A 17721-nucleotide genomic window follows, 5' to 3' on the forward strand; every position below is an offset into this window, starting at 1 on the left:
TCCAAACTGTAAGATAAATATTCATTAGTCCTTAATGACAGGGGAAAAATGAATAAACAAACAGATGGAAGAGAAGAGACAAATCTCCAATGCAAAAGAATTCCAAATAGCTTACATAGACAATACATCCTCAAGGAAAGTGACCATTAATCCCCACCCCTTAAGTGTAGTCTGTGCATAGTGATTTTCTTCCAAAGAGTATAATAAAGACAGAAGGGATAAGAGTACATTACAGTGGACAAAGCTGACAAATAATACCTCAACCAGGTGATCAAGGTTAACATCAACAGTGATAAGACATGTTGATAGCATTTACTAAGACATAAGCTATGAACTTCCCTCATAGCTCAGTCAGTAAAGAATCTGCCTGCAATGCAGGAGACCCGGGTTCAATTCCTAGGTTGGGAAGATTCCCTGGAGAAGGAAATGGTAACGTACTCCAGTATTCTTGCCTGGAGAATCCCATGGACAGAGGAGCTTGGTGTGCTACAGTTTATGGGGTCAAGAGTCGGGATATGACTTAGCAACTAAACCACTAAGACATTCTAAAAACTATCTGACCAATACTCAGATCTGTCAAGGTAATCAAAATCAAGGAAAGTCTGAGAAACTGTCACAGCCAAGAGGAGCCTAAGGAGACATTCCTACATAATATAATGTGGTACACTGGATGAGATCCCAGAACATAGACAGAACTTTAGGTAAAAATTAAAGAAACTGGATTCAAGTATGGACTCTAATTACAACTATCAATATCAGTTCATTAATTACAACAAATAATAGGAGAAATCACATGGGGTATATGTAAATTCTCTGTGCTATCTTTGCAATTTTTCTGTAAATCCAAAGATGTTCTAAAATCAAACTTTTTTGTGATTCCAACAGTCTTTTTTATAGAAACGAGCAATTTGATCCTAAAACTTACATAGGAATACAAAGAACCTAGAATAGCCAAATAACTTTAAAAAGAAAAGAGTAATTCAGAGGGCTCATATTCAAGCTTTATAAAGCCAAAGTAATGAAGACAATATAATTTTCATATCAAGATCATAAAACAAATCATTAAAAGAGAACAGAGCTGAGAAACAGATCCAGACATTTATAAGGTAGAGAAACAACTCAATATTCATGTTAAAAAAAAAAAAAAACTACTTCAAACCATACCTCTTACCATATATAAAAAAGAACTGTACATTACAGGTCTCTGACTCTGTGCAACCCCATAGATGGCAGCCCACCAGGCTCCCCTGTCGCTGCGATTCTCCAAGCAAGAACACTGGAGTGGGTTGCCATTTCCTTCTCCAGGTGATCTTCCCAGTCCAGGGATCGAACCCGCGTCTCCCGCACTGCAGGCAGACACTTTACCATCTGAGCCACCAGGGAAGAACTAATAAAAAAGGAATGACCATTGATGCACTACAACAAGGATGAATCTCAAAACAATTATTCTGTGCGAAAGAAGCCAGACAAAGAAAAGAATATATTTTGCTCAATTCAATTTATATAAAACTGTGAAAACAGCAAAACAATCTACAGTTACAGAAAATATATGAGTGGTTTCTTGGTTGGGGACTGACAGGTGTGAAGGTGAAATTATAAAGGGACACCAGCAAACTTCTGGGGATGAAGGACATGTTCATTATCTTGATTACAGACATGATTTCATAATCATATACATATGTCGATGTTCATAAACTACACATTTTAAATACATGCTGTTTACTGTATGTCAATTTCAGTAATGTTGCATAAAAGCAGAATACATACATTCTAAACTGCCATAATTAAAATACCATATAGATACATTAATATTTTCAAAATATAAGATAATCGAATCAGTGATTTTATTTTCAGCATAGCTTGAAACATATTATGGTTTTATCATCCTATAAATTATTTCATTCATTTGCCATAGGCTAAAAAAAAGGAAATAAGAAACAAGAGTGATGGAATCATCTGAAAAATGATACAATGGGTAAAATAATCACAATAATTACATCAACCTTCAGTTTTATAACCGCAGTGCCCAAATTACTACTTTGAACTGAACTTAAGAGGTACAAGTCAATGATTTTTGAATTAGTAAATTTACAGAACTGTACACTCATCAATACAATCCAATTTTAGAACATTTTCATCGACCCAAAACAGATCCCTGATTCCCAAGTGTGCATTTTCTAAGGACTAAAACAAAACATTACCTTCTCATGCAGACATTAAAGAGAATGAATTTCACTCCACCATAATATGGGACAAGAACTTCAACTATATATTTTGATTAAGGATGTGTCACTATTTTTTTATGATGTTTGTATACCATCACTTTTATACAACTTGTTACAGTTTTTAAGTAAATGAATACTATAGACAGGTACATACACAAAGCATTTTGAAGGAAGGAGATGACGTAGAAATGATTAATTAATTGGATTGGTCATTCAAACTGACCAATCCAATAAATCTTTTATAAATCTAAAAATGAGAACCTTTTATAATTACATGGTAAAGAGATAGTGATCCTCTGTTCAATCAAATTACATGGCATCAAAGTTTCAAAAGTATTTAATTTTGACACTATAAATACAAAAAAATAAGTTTGAACCTATTATTGATGCATTTTATTTTGATGATATAAATGTAAGCAGAGCAAGAGGCAGTGATAAGCTAAGATAAAGATATATTTGAAATCTAGATTCTGTATTTACAAAATGTATATGTTCTATGTTCATGCATGACCATCGATTGGTGGTTAGCTGCATTCAAAGGATGTTGTCAATTTTGGTTATATACTGTTGAAAAAAAGAATATATGGAATAAAAATTTGATTATCCTATGTCAAAATCTCTGCTAAATTTTCTAATAAAGGTTTTTCCACTATTTATTTATACTTAATAAATTTTCATTCCAATCCCAAAGAAAGGCAATGCCAAAGAATGTTCAACTACCGCACAGCTGCACTCATCTCACACACTAGCAAAGTCATGCTCAAAATTCTCCAAGCCAGGCTTCAAAAGTACGTGAACCAAGAACTTCCAGATATTCAAGTTGGATTTAGAAACGGAACAGTAACCAGAGGAACAGATTTATCATCTGGGTCTAATGGACCCTTTCGATCTTTTTGTAATTTTAAGTTACTCTATGAATAATTCACAGATGTAAGAATGAATCAGTTCAGTACAGTTGCTCAGTCGTGTCCGACTCTTTATGACCCCATGGACTGCAGCACACTAGGCCTCCCTGTCCATCACCAACTCCTGGAGTCTGCTCAAACTCATGTTCATCCAGTCGCTGATGGCATCCAACTATTTCACTCTGTTGTCCCCTTCTCCTGCCCTCAATCTTTCCCAGCATCAGGATCTTTTCAAAGTCCATTCTTCACATCAGATGGCCAAAGTAATGGAGTTTCAACTTCAGCATCAGTCCATCCAATGAATATTCAGGACTGATTTCCTTTAGGATGGACTGGTTGGATCGCCTTGCAGTCCAAGCAATTCTCAAGTTTTTTTTCCAACACCACAGTTCAAAACAATCAATTCTTCTGCTCTCAGCTTTCTTTATAGTCCAGCTCTCACACCCATACATGACTACTGCAAAAACCATAGCTTTGATAAGATGGACCTTTGTCAGCAAAGTAATGTCTCTGCTTTTTAATATGCTGTCTAGGTTGGTCATAGCTTTTCTTCCAAGGAGCAAGCGTCTTTTAATTTCATGGCTACAATTACCATCTACAGTGATTTTGGAGCCCAAGAAAAAGTCTGACACTGTTTCTACTGTTTCCCCATCTATGTGCCATGAAATGATGGGACTGGATGCCATGATCTTTGTTTTCTGAGTGTTGAGTTTTAAGCCAACTTTTTCACTCCCCTTTTTCACTTTCATCAAGAGGCTCTTTAGTTCCTCTTCACTTTCTGCCATAAGGGTGGTGTCATCTGCATATCTGAGGTTATTGATATTTCTCCCAGCAATCTTGATTCCAGCTTGTGCTTCTTCCAGCCCAGCATTTTGCATGATGTACTCTGCATAGAAGTTAAATAAGCAAGGTGACAATATACAGCCTTGACGTACTCCTTTCCTGATATGGAACCAGTCTGTTGTTCCATGTCCAGTTCTAACTGTTGCTTCTTGACCTGCATATAGATTTCTCAGGAGGCAGGTAAGGTGGTCTGGTATTCCCATCTCTTTAAGAATTTTAAACATTTTTCTGTGATCCACACAGTCAAAGGCTTTGGCATAGTCAAGAAAGCAGAAATAGATGTTTTTCTGGAACTCTCTTGCTTTTTCAATGATCCAGCAGATGTTGGCAATTTGATCTCTGGTTCCTCTGACTTTTGTAAATCCAGCTTGAACATCTGGAAGTTCACAGTTCACATATTGCTGCAGCCCAGCTTGGAGATTTTTGAGCACTACTTCGCTAGTGTGTGAGATGAGTGCAATTGTGCAGTAGTTTGAACATTCTTTGGCATTGCCTTTCTTTGGGATTGGGATATAAACTGACCTTTTCCAGTCCCGTGGCCACTGCTGAGTTTTCCAAATTTGATGGCATATTGAGTATAGTGCTTTAACAGCATCATCTTTTAGGATTTGAAATAGCTCAGCTGGAATTCCATCACCTCCACTAGCTTTGTTCCCTGGGTAGAGAAAACCCCCTGGAGAAGGAAACGGCAACCCATTCCAGTATTCTTGCCTGGAGAATCCCACGGACAAAGGAGCCTTGTGGGCGACAATCTATGTGGTCGCAAAGAGTTGGATATGACTGAGAGACTAATACTAACACTGGAAGCTTACTTACACGCTATGAAATTTAAAAGTAATAACAGCAATTGTTTAGAACATGGACCAAAAGAAGACATTTTTGGGAAGAAGTATTTCAGATCTAACATTGTTCAGAACTGCTAGTATATATTGATTTGAAAAAAAAAAAAAGACTATCTTTTAATTGGCTTTCTTCTATTATTTTTTTCAATTCTCTATAGACAATGCAACCCTACTGCCTGTACCTGTAACAGACCATTCGTACCATCCCACTCTCGTACATCTCTGCTGTCAAGGCAGCTTTACCTGAGCTCTGACTCAAAGGCCTGTGACTCACAATGCCCTCAGTGCTATTTTCCTCATGGGGAAAAAATGGAGACTGAAACCTTGGCTCATACTTAGCACAGAATAATTTTGTTTTCATTTTTTTGAGAATAAAATAAGAAAAGTTGCTACATAATTTGAATCAGTTGCCTTCAAAAACACTATCTGAAATTAAAATAATCTAAAGCCAGTCACAGAGAAGGCAATGGCACCCCATTCCAGTACTCCTGCCTGGAAAATCCCATGGACAGAGAAGCCTGGTAGGCTGCAGTCCAAGGGGTGGCTGAGGGTCAGACACCACTGAATGACTTCACTTTCACTTTTCACTTTCATGTACTGGAGAAGGAAATGGCAACCCACTCTAGTGTTCTTGCCTGGAAAATCCCAGGGACGGGGGAGCCTGGTTGGCTGCCGTCTATGGGGTCACACAGAGTTGGACACGACTGAAGTGACTTAGCAGCAGCAGCAAATCCTAAAGGAAATCAAACCTGAATACTCATTGGAAGGACTGATGCTGAAGTTGAAGCCCCGATACTATGTCTACCTGATGCAAAGCGCCAATTCATTGGTAAAGATCCTGATACTGGGAAAGATTGAAGGCAAAAAGAGAAGAGGGTGGCAGACAATGAGATGGTTGGATGGCATCACCAATTCAAGGGACATGAACTTGGGCAAACTCCAGGAAACAGCAAGGCACAGGGAGGCCTGGAGTGCTGCAGTCCATGGAGTCACAAAGAATCGGACACGCCTTAGCAACTAACAACAACAAAAGCATAATGAAAATTAAGCTCAGTCATATTTTGAAAACTCTGTATATAGGATGGCCTTGGCTGTAAGGTACAGCAGAGAAAACGTACTAAGAAATTAAAAACGTAGTCCTAGCTTTGCACTATGCAAAGATATGACTATGAGTACAGAAGAGGTTTCTTCTTTGGCTTCTCCTGTAGTGAACTCATGACAGTTCACGCTCCCATAAAAAAGGAGAACTGCTAAGGATCTTTTCCCAGTTCTTGCAGCTCTTTAGACACATATTTTATTTCAATATTTGATAAATAACTGAACTTAAAGCAACTCACACAACTGTCTGCTTCAGAGAACCCTTCCCCCTAATCTCCCTTATCATATTTAAATGGCAACTTTTACCTCAGATATAACCCTGGGAGGAACTTTTTTGTAACACCCCCACCAACACACACACATATCCAATCCATCAAAAATTCAATATTTTATCCCATCAAAATTATATTCATAACCTGACCACTCCTTCGCAATTAAACTGTTACAATCTTAGTATAAGCCCCTACAATCTTATCCAGGACAGTTGCAAGTTTTCTTGCTTTCAATCCACCATCCATTCTCCTATACAGACCCTTCTAAATATAAGTCATATGACACCTTTGTTCAAAATTCTATGACTTCTCATCTTCTTGACAATAAAAGCCCAAGTCTTAGCCATCAGCTAAAAAAAACCCTATATGATCTAACTAGGCCCAATCTGCCTTCTTACATAAAAAACCTGCTACCACTCCAACCTTATCTCCTACCATTCTCCAATTCATGCTATTGCAGACACTGGACTCCTTTCTCATCCTTATATACACGTCCACCTCAGGGCCATTGCACTTATAGTTCCTCTGCCCTTCCTCATAACATCACATGATTAGCTTCTTTGCTTAATTCATGTCTATTCAAATATCACCCTACAAAAGATTCCACTGCTACCTATGTAAAAATGGCATTCTACACCAGTCACTACATATCCCTTTATCCTGCTGTATTTGTCTCCAAAATACTGCCTTCTGACAAATTCATCAGTGTGCTTATATTGTTCACTTCATCCCAATACAATCTAAGCTTCATGACAGTAGGTGTCTTCTCTGTTTTGTTCACTGTTGTTTTCTTAGTACCTAGAAGAGTAACTGACACAGAGGAGGTGCTTCATAATCAAACGAATAATAATCAAATGAATAACAAAAGTAAAAGAACTGATAAATAATCAATTCTTTTCTCAAATAGCATGAGCTAAATACTACAAAGCTTCATTTTCCAATGGAGACAATTACATATAGATATACAGAGTCAATTGAATTTTACGGTGATTTGGTAGAAACTGAGCAAATTCCAATAATAAATGGAATTTCCTTTTTTAGGGTCCTGTATAAATCTGAATTAAAACTATATTTCATTGTAATAATTTATAGTTATAATTTAATTACTAAACTAAATAATTTATTAATTTATTGCTGCTCTTCTGAGCTTAGAGTATATATTTAATTAATACTATGATTTAATAGTCTTAAAATCCTCACTACAAAAGACTATTCTGGAATCAACTGCATAATTACATTTCCTCAGTGACCTTGTAATCTTGTGAGCATTTACTCTAGACTAAACAGCCTCATTCAGCTGTCCTGTGTCTAACTGTCGATGAAAGAAGCTTGTTTGACAACTGCTTCAGGCAGAAACATATTTTTTTCCATGACTGCAAAAAAAGATTTAAAACTTACCAGACTAGTGCCAGACTAGACCTTTAAGCACAAGGTTCATGATAGATGTGTGACTTGATTTCTCATTCAAATGCCAACAAAAACAGATAGTAAAGACATTTTGCTGTCATAGCCATAAGAAGTTAATTTAGTAATACTTTCATAATTACAACAAAGTATATATGATACTATATACACATATATATTGCAGTTTTTGTGAATTCTGTACTTCTCCATATTCTTTGATTTTCTGGTGCCCTTGAGAATTTTTCTAAAACTAATATGTAAACTTTAATGTACATAATTAAAAACAAAGCCAACAAAAAAAATACTTTTATCTATCCTTTGACAATACAAGTATAATAAGTCAATAGGTAAAGACATTGACCAAAAAAACAGAAATTCTACAACATGGTTTAAAAAGAATTTCAACATAAGAAAGAAAAATCACTTAATCAACCAACATGATACCTAACGATGAAAGACTTGAAGCATTCACCAAAAAAACAAGACACTAGAAAAACTGCAGTCATCCGAAATGTGTAACACAAGTTCTAGTCAAATGCAATAAAATATGAAACTGAAATCAGACACAGAGCATTTAAAATAAAAAATGCATTTTTTTCAGATGACTGGCTTCCAGATAGAAAACCTCATCACCGTAAAGAACAAGTAAAATTTTCAGTAAACAGATATATACAAAATAAAAACATATTTAACCAAGAACCAGTAAGAAAGCATAATGAAAACAATTTTATAACTATATTATCCTAACTATGATATAACAAAAACTAATTTCCAAGAAATGTGTAAGACATATGAAAACTCAATAAATTTTAAACTTGTCAGTTTAAAGCAATTCCAAACGAAATATCAAAAATCGTAGTGCTTGGGTGAATCTATGGGGTAATAAGGATGGCCATGTCTTACTTGTTAAGGTGTTTGGGCTTGCTTTGCTATATTACTTGCTTCATAATATCCTGTAATGAAAATTTTCAAATGTACAGAAAATTTGAAAGAACTATATGGTGCATTTTTGCTTTGGCCAACAAAGTTTACTTGGAAGAATAAATGTTTAAAGATCCTAAAATACTTTGAAAAACATAAAGAGCAAAGGAAGACTTGCCCCACTGTGGTAGGCAGATTCTGAGACGGCCCCCAAGATTCCCACCCCATTGTGTACAACTTTACATGATTGTATCCTCATGGATATGATGAATTTCAATCCTTAAGATTATATTATATGGCAAAAGGAATTCTGGGGATGTAACTAAGATCTCAAATTGGTTGATTGTGAGTTAATATAAAAGGGAAATTATCTAAGTAGACCAAACTTAAACAGGTAGGAGCCCTTAAAAAAGCAAGAGATTCGAAAAGATTTTCTCCTACTAGCACTGAAAAAGATGAAAGACACTGTGAGTTCTAAATGGGCAAGAAACCTAATTCTACCAATAATATGAATCAGCTTGAAAGACAACCACCAAACCTCACTAACATGGACCCAAAGAACCTGCTGACACTTTGATTGCAGCCACATGCACTCTGAGTATAAGATCCAAGTAACCCATGTCCAGACTCATAATTTGCAGACACTGATAATAAATAAGATAAAGTGGATACTGTTTTAAGCCACTTAAGTGTGTAGTAATTTAATGCATAGCAGCAGAAAATAAATATATGACTAACACTAAAACATATCATGAGTTTAAATGAATAAGAAAGTGATGTACTTAAATAACTGAAATACAGATTAATGGAAAAGAAAGGTCAGTGGACCAAAAATCCTAGAATGTTAATCTAAAACATCAAGAGAGTGGGAAAAAAAAGACTAATGAATAAATTATGCTGGGCCTATTGATTTACCAGTTGAAAAAAATGGAGTAAAGATTCTTTTATGTTCCTTACAAATAAAATACATTTCACATGGATTGTGATTACATGTAAATATTGAAGCTACCAAAAAATTAGAATATAAATAAATATATATAAAGCTTTGTGTTGATTTAGGACTTCCTAAGTAGCAGAGCAATTGAAAATTGGCAGAACATCATTAAAATATTTTACTGCTCAAAGATTAAGCTTACTTCACATAAAGCAACCCAAATGTCCATCCACAGATGAATGGATAAAGATATATGTGTACACACACACACACACACATACACAAACACAATAGAATATTAGTCAGCCATTAAAAAGAATGAAATCCTGCCATATGCAATAATGTGGATGGACCTAAAGAGTATTATACTTAGTGAAATAAGTCAGACAAAGACAAAAATTCAGTTATTTATATGTAGAATCTAAAACATAAAACAAATGAATGCACATAACAAAACAGAAACAGTCTCACAGATACAGTAAACACACCTGCAATATGAAAGGTGAAGGAAGTATGAAGAAGCAATATACAGGTATAGGATCAAGAAAAAAGGTACTCGATGAGATGGATCTCACTGATACCTTCAGGACATTCCATCCAAATGTAAAAGAATACACCTTCTTCTCAAGTGCACATGGAACATTCTCCAGGATAGACCACATCCTGGGTCACAAACCAAACCTCAGTAAATTTAAGAAAGTTGAAATCAAGCATATTCTCTGACCAAAACGCTATGAGACTAGATACCAATTACAAGAAAAAAACTGTAAGAAACACAAACACATGAAGATTAAACAACACATTTCTAAATAACCAACAGGTTACTGAAGAAAAAAAAAATCCAAAAATTTCTAGAAACAAATGACAATAAAAACATGACAACTCAAAAACTATGGGATGCAGCAAAAGCAGTTCTAAGAGGGAAGTTCATAGCAATACAATCCTATCTCAAGAAGCAAGAAAAACATCGAATAAACAACCTAACCTCACACCTAAAACAACTGGAAAAAGAACAAAAAAACCCCAATATAAGTAAAAGAAAAGAAATCATAAAAATCCAAGCAGAAATAAATGAAAAAGAAATGAAAGAAATAATAGCAAAGATGAATAAAACTAAAAGCTGGTTTTTTGAGAAGATGAACAAAACTGACAAACCTTTAGCCAGACTCATCAAAAAAAAAAAAGAGAGAGAAGAATCAAATCAACAAAATTAGAAATGAAAAAGGAGAGGTTACAACAGACAATGCAGAAATACAAAGGAGCATAAGAGACTAATAAGAACAACTATACGGCAATTAGGTGGATAACCTAGAAGAAATGGACAGATTCTTAGAGAACTTCAATCTTCCAAGACTGAACCAGGAAGAAATAGAAATTATGAACAACCCAATTACAAGCACTGAAATTAAAGCTGTGATCAAAAATCCACCCAAAAAACAAAAGCCCAGGACCAAACAGCTTCACAGGAGAATTCTATCAAGCATTTAGAGAATAGCTAATGCCTATCCTTCTAAAACTTTCAAAAAATTGCAGAGGAAGGAACACTTCCAAACTCATTCTACAAGGCCACCATCACGCTGATACCAAAACCAGACAAAGACAACACAAAAAAAGAAAACTACAACCCAATATCACTGATAAACATAGATGCAAAATTCCTCAACAAAATTTTAGCAAACAATTCAAAAACATATCAAAAAGCTCATACACCATGATCAAGTTGGGTTTATCCCAGGAATGCAAGGATTCCTCAATATACACAAATCAATCAATGTGATACACCATAATAACAAACTGAATGAAAAAACCATATGATCATCTCAATAGATGCAGGAAAAGCCTTAGACAAAATTCAGCATCCATTTATGATTAAAACTCTTCAAAAAATGGGCACAGAAGGAACTTACTTCAACATTAGTTCAGTTCAGTTGAGTTCAGTCACTCAGTTGTGTCCAACTCGTTGTGACCCCATGAACCACAGCATGACAGGCCTTCCTGTGCATCACCAACTCCCAGAGTCCACCCAAACCCATGTCCATTGAGTCGGTGAAGCCATCCAACCATCTCATCCCCTGTTATCCCCTTCTCCTCCTACCCTCAATCATCCCAACATCAGGGTCTTTTCCAGTGAGTCAGCTCTTGGCATCAGGTGGCCAAAGTATTGGAGTTTCAGCTTCAACATCAGTACTTCCAATGAACACCCAGGACTGATCTCCTTTAGGATGGACTGGTTGGATCTTCCTACCAGAAGTCCCCTTCCAAGAGACTCTCAAGAGTCTTCTCCAACACCACAGTTCAAACGCATCAATTCTTCAGTGCTCAGCTTTCTTTATAGTTCAACTCTCACATTCATACATAACCACTGGAAAAGCCATAGCCTTGACTAGACGGACCTTTGTTGGCAAAGTAATGTCTCTGCTTTTTAATATGCTATCTAGGTTGGTCATAACTTTCCTTCCAAGGAGTAAGCATCTTTTAATTTCATGACTGCAATCACCATTTGCAGTGATTTTAGAGCCCCCAAAAATAAAGTCTGACACTGTTTCCACTGTTTCCCCATCTATTTCCCATGAAGTGATGGGACCAGATGACATGATCTTAGTTTTCTGAATGTTGAGCTTTAAGCCAACTTTTTCACTCCCTTCTTTCACTTTTATCAAGAGGCTCTTTAGTTCCTCTTCACTTTCTGCCATAAGGGTGGTGTCATCTGCATATCTGAGGTTATTGATATTTCTCCCAGCAATCTTGATTCCAGCTTGTGCTTCTTCCAGCCCAGCATTTTGCATGATGTATTCTGCACAGAACTTAAATAAGCAGGGTGACAATATACAGCCTTGATGTACTCCTTTTCCTATGCGGAACCAGTCTGTTGTTCATGTCCAGTTCTATCTGTTGCTTCCTGACCTGCATACAGATTTCTCAAAAGGCAGGTTAGGCGGTCTGGTATTCCCATCTCTTTCAGAATTTTAAACACTTTTCTGTGATCCACAGAGTCAAAGGCTTTGGCATAGTCAATAAAGCAGAAATAGATGTTTTTCTGGAACTCTCTTGCTTTTTCCATGATCCAGTGGATGGTGGCAATTTGATCTCTGGTTCCTCTGCCTTTTGTAAATACAGCTTGAACATCTGGAAGTTCATGGTTCACATGTTGCTGAAGCTGGCTTGGAAATATTTAAGCATTACTTTGCTAGAGTGTGAGATGAGTGCAATTGTGCAGTACTTTGAAGTACCATATGATCCAGCAATCTTACACCTAAGGATATATATGCACCCACGATGGAACATTACTCATCCATAAAAAAGAATGAAATATTGCCATTTGTGACATGGACGGACCTAGAGAATATCATACTAATTCAGACAAAGACAAATATATATATATATTCTACACTTACAATGTAGAATCTAAAAAGTAATACAAATCAATCCAGAGACAAAAGAGAAACATAGTCACAGACACAGAAACCAAACTTATGGTTACCAAAGGGGAAGGAGAACAGAGAGGGATAAATTAGGAATATGGGACTAACATATGCAAACTACTATACATAAAATAGATAAGCAACAAGGATTTACTGTATAGTATAGGGAATTATGTTTCATATCTTATAATAACCTATAATGGAAAATAATCTAAATATTTATTTGTTATTGTTCAGTTGTTAAGTTGTGTCTGACTCTTTGTGACTGCAGCACACCGGCTCCACGGTCCTCTACTATTTCCCAGAGTTTGCTCAAATTGATGTCCATTGAGCCAAAGATGCTATCTATCCACCTTATCCTCTGCTGCCCTTTTCTCCTTTTGCCTTAAATCTTTTCCAGCATCAGGGTCTTTTCTAATGAGTCAGCTTTTTGCATCAGGTGGCCAAAGTATTAGATATTCGGCATCAGTCTTTCCAATGAATATTTAGTGTTGATTTTCTTTAGGACTGACTGGTTTGATCTCCCTACAGTCCCTACATCACAATTCTAAAGTATCAGTTATTCAGTGCTCAGCCTTCTTTATGATCCAACTCTCACATCCATACATGACTACTGGAAAAACTATAGCTTTGACTATACAGACCTTTGTTGGCAAAGTGATGCTTTTTCATACACTGTATAGGTTAAACTGACTCACAGTGCTGTATACCTAATACTCTAAATCAAGTAAACTTTCAAAAGACGGAAAGGGAGGAAAGGGGGAAGAAAAGGAGGGAGTGAGAGAGAGAGAGAAAAAGAGAGAAAGGAAGGGAAAGAGGAAGGAAGGGAGGGAGAGAGGGGGAGGGAGAGAGAGAAAGAAAGAGACAGAAAGAATGAACTGAAGGAAGAAAAGAAGGAAAAAAGAAAGGAAGACAAAAAATCTCCAGGGTTATGATGAAAGTAGATAGGTAGATCTTCTATTTTAGGGGAACTATACCCTATCCTGGTGAAGGAAATGGCAACCCACTCCAGTGTTCTTGCCTGGAGAATCCCAGGGACGGGGGAGCCTGGTGGGCTGCTGTCGATGAGGTCACACAGAGTTGGACACAACTGAAGCGACTTAGCGACATACCCTATCCTATTCCCGGAAGAATGAACATTTTAATTGCTTTGCCAACAACCATATGGATTTTTAACAGGTCAGTTACTTCTGTTCAGCAATCTGATTTTTATCTATGTCATCTATGGCCACAAAAGAAAACAAAATTGACAGGTGCTGATGGAGATCAAACATGAAACTTTCTTCTAATTATCACCAGGTTCTAGTTAACTGAATTAATCCAGTACTGTCATTACGGCACAATTTTTTTCACAATTGATTTCACAATAATAAGAAAATGATCTCATCAACTGGTTAGGAAGGACTCTAGATATTAAACTATTACAGTTTGTCTATTTAAAGCTCTCATAGTTGATAGCATGGAACTTACATCAGTTATGTTAACAGAAGAGACAGAAATGAATGTATGCACTTGGCTACAACATTCTACCACAGAGAAACATACAAAAGTGTTTTACAGAAATGAAGATTAAAATTTTATTCTACAGCAATCTGGTAGCAAATGGTCCACTTAAATTCATAAATAAGGAAAAGTGAAAAATATACATCCTACTTAAAGATTATAGCTTATCCTATAAAATGTTTGTCCTTATTTCTGTAGTAGGTTCATGAATGAAAAGTTCATATTAAATAAGTCAGATATTTAAAATGGCAGTGATATTTGACTAAATAATATGATGAATTAAATTGATAAATGCTTGCAGTTTATATTAGTTAAGGGAAATACTCTTCTTTGGCTGGGAAGTAGTAAAATATTTACTACAAAGCCAGTTCATTATTAAAAAGACACTTTCACAATGCCAATCAATGAGACTTTACTAAACTAACCCAATAAAGCAGCAGTCTGGGGAATGTTAATTAGCAGTTAAGTTTCTCCAATGCTTGCTCCCACTAGCACAGAATTAATAAAACATGTTTACATATTGCCTTGAGCAAACCTCAAGAATACTGCCAGTGCAATCTGAACTATTATTATATATTCATAATACCCTCCTTAATGAGAAATTCTCATTTATTCTTCATCTACTTCCCAAGTTTAACTAACTTTAGGAAAAATTCCAGTAAAAATTCCTAAAATCTCATGGCAATGTACTTTCAATTTTATCCTTTTTCCAATTATACATGACACAAATGTAGTTCTTTGAAGACAAAATGCCTCCTAAGACCTTATTCCACATACTCCCAAAATTATATAATTAAAACTACTTTGAAAGTGTCTACATCCATAGTTTTGCACCAACTAATGTGAAGCTACAAAATGCAGTATTCTTAACTTCATCATGTCATACAGATTTCAAAACAGATATAAGAAGTGGAGATTAGGTAGTTAATTAATTCTCAATTTGCTTCTAGAGAAACTGAACTTGTCTCCTCTATAGGATAACATAATATAAAATGGAAAATTTGTTGTAACAGTAAAAGAGAAGAATAGAAGTTAAGAGTTTTATGGGAAGGAATAGAGCTCATTGTAAAGGGATACCTTAGGCTTAGTAGACGCAATCTTATAACAAAGAAACAAAGATACGGACAAACCTTAGAAGAGACATGTAACTACTAAACCTTAAGTCAACTAAAGTTTATATTCCTTGTACCTTAAGAGTAGTACCTCTGTAGATACCAAATTATTCTTTGAAAAGTCACTTCACTGAGCAACTTCTTCCATTTTTTTCCAAGTGTTTCTGAAAATCAGATTACATCTTGTATCTATAGTAATTATTAAAAAAGAAGAAAGCATATGGCTTCAAATAATAATTCCAGAAAAGAAAATGAACTAGTAAAATAAGAAATCAATTTAGGATTTATTTTGGCAAATGTTAAGTATGAAGTCATAACATGTCACCAAAGAGACCACTAAGCTAATTAATTCTGGTTCCCAAAACGAAATTGTCTGTATAGAATTCAATCCATTTCTTAAGATAAAAGTCTGGAGAGAAGGAAGGTGTGAGACACATTTTATTTTGGTAGATACTTTTACATCAAGAAAAAGTCAATGATTCTTTAGGAATTCTGACATCACTGTTGACGACCTAGAAATTTCTCCACCACTTAGCCACAGAAAGCTGAAATTTATAGTCAATCGTGAAATACATACAAACTGGTAATCTAAACAGTTTGTCCTCTTAACTGTTGTGGATACAGAATATATTACACAGTCTTTGTTGATAGAGACGAAAATATACTTCTAGAATCCTGGAACTAACTATATTCTAAATAGTAATAATTGAAAGTTCCCCAACCACTAAAACAAAATAAAATCATGATCCTGTATCCTTTATTTAGATTCAAATAAAATTTTAGGTAAGAAAAACCCTACAGCACTCCAGGCCTCATACTAGGCACAACAGATCACGGCTGGAAGAATTTGAAGCCTATGATACATGGATGATAACTTCAGGCACAACAAAACTGAGGTCAAACTACAGACTTGATACTCAACTCTCTACATTAATGGCCTGACAGGAAAAGGGACATAAATATTTCTAGCCATCGATTTTATTTATCTCAAGTCTCTACTGTTTCGTTGCACAAACTATCCAATATTCAAACAAAATTTCAATAAACACAAGAAAGCAAGAAAAACAAATCTATTATTAAGGCATAAAATAATCAACAGAATTGAACCCAGACATGCTGGAACTATCAAAGAGGCACTCGAAAATAACATGATTAATAAGCTGAAGGAACTAGTGGAAAAAGTGGATAATATGTACAAATAGGAAATTTCAACAAAAAGATGGAGATTACAAAGGGGAGTGAAACAGAAATGCTAGAAGTAAAAACTGCAATATCAGGAAGAATACCTCTGATGAGCTTATCAGCAAGAACGGGGCCAATTATTTAATACTTTTGTTATCACAAACTCAATTGGGGGTTTTAGGCTTCGTTTTACTTCTCTACTTTATGCTTGGAGGTTACAGGACTTTTAAGAGACTATAAAACTAAATAAAATAGTGTATAAGTAAATTATCTATGATTCTAACAGTAATTTCAACTTGGAGCCTCCATGTTCATATGCAAAATACAATGCACTATGTTCAAGGTTGCAGTTGTGGTTTTGAAGATGCGTGTAGGTTTTACCATCTGTTTCATCTATCTTCTTTTTGTTGTTGGGGCCCTTTTCTACATTTTTTTTTATTCTTCATTTCACTGTATTCATTATTTTCTTTTCATATTATATTCTTTAAGCTATTTTATTTTATTAAGAAATAACTGTTTTTAGATTATTCAATAGTTTAGATTGAGACAGCAGATCAAGATCCAATGTGCTCCATTCAACAAAATTTGTACCTATACTTTCCAATTACACAAATACCCATTTGTTCCCCCAAGACAAAATATAATTATCTACATGGCTCACAAAAGTCATAACCCCAAGTTCATTTCCAAAATGGATGCTACAGCTTCTGAGCCATTAGGCCAGTCCTATATCATACCCTTTGACAAAATATATTTTACAGCTCATTTCTCATAAATATAATTTCACTGTACACAACTGATAGTAAAGCTGCTCTTTTTCATGGCAAGGAGTTCAATTCTATTTTCATGGCTTACAGTTGACTATTAATAAACGAAGCCCCTATTTCTAAAAAATACAAAGTGAGCAAAAATGAAGAGCTATTTCAGTATGTCTGCCAATGACATCCTTAAAAGGGAACTAGTACAATTCAATTTCAAAAGACCTAATAAGACAGTAGGAAAAAGTAATATATTAACTTAGTATTAAGCACCATTCATTTCTCACAAAAGAGTAAAGT

General features: G+C 35.4%; 1 protein-coding gene across 2 annotated transcripts in view; it reads right to left on the reverse strand.

Annotated features, from left to right (window-relative positions):
• The window catches only part of MNAT1 (MNAT1 component of CDK activating kinase), a 215615-nt gene that overhangs the window by 63791 nt on the left and 134103 nt on the right, over positions 1-17721 (reverse strand). The gene's annotated exons all lie outside the window — the stretch shown is intronic.

This window comes from Capricornis sumatraensis, chromosome 2 (assembly GCF_032405125.1).
Source record: "Capricornis sumatraensis isolate serow.1 chromosome 2, serow.2, whole genome shotgun sequence".
In the NCBI taxonomy this organism is placed as follows: domain Eukaryota; kingdom Metazoa; phylum Chordata; class Mammalia; order Artiodactyla; family Bovidae; genus Capricornis; species Capricornis sumatraensis.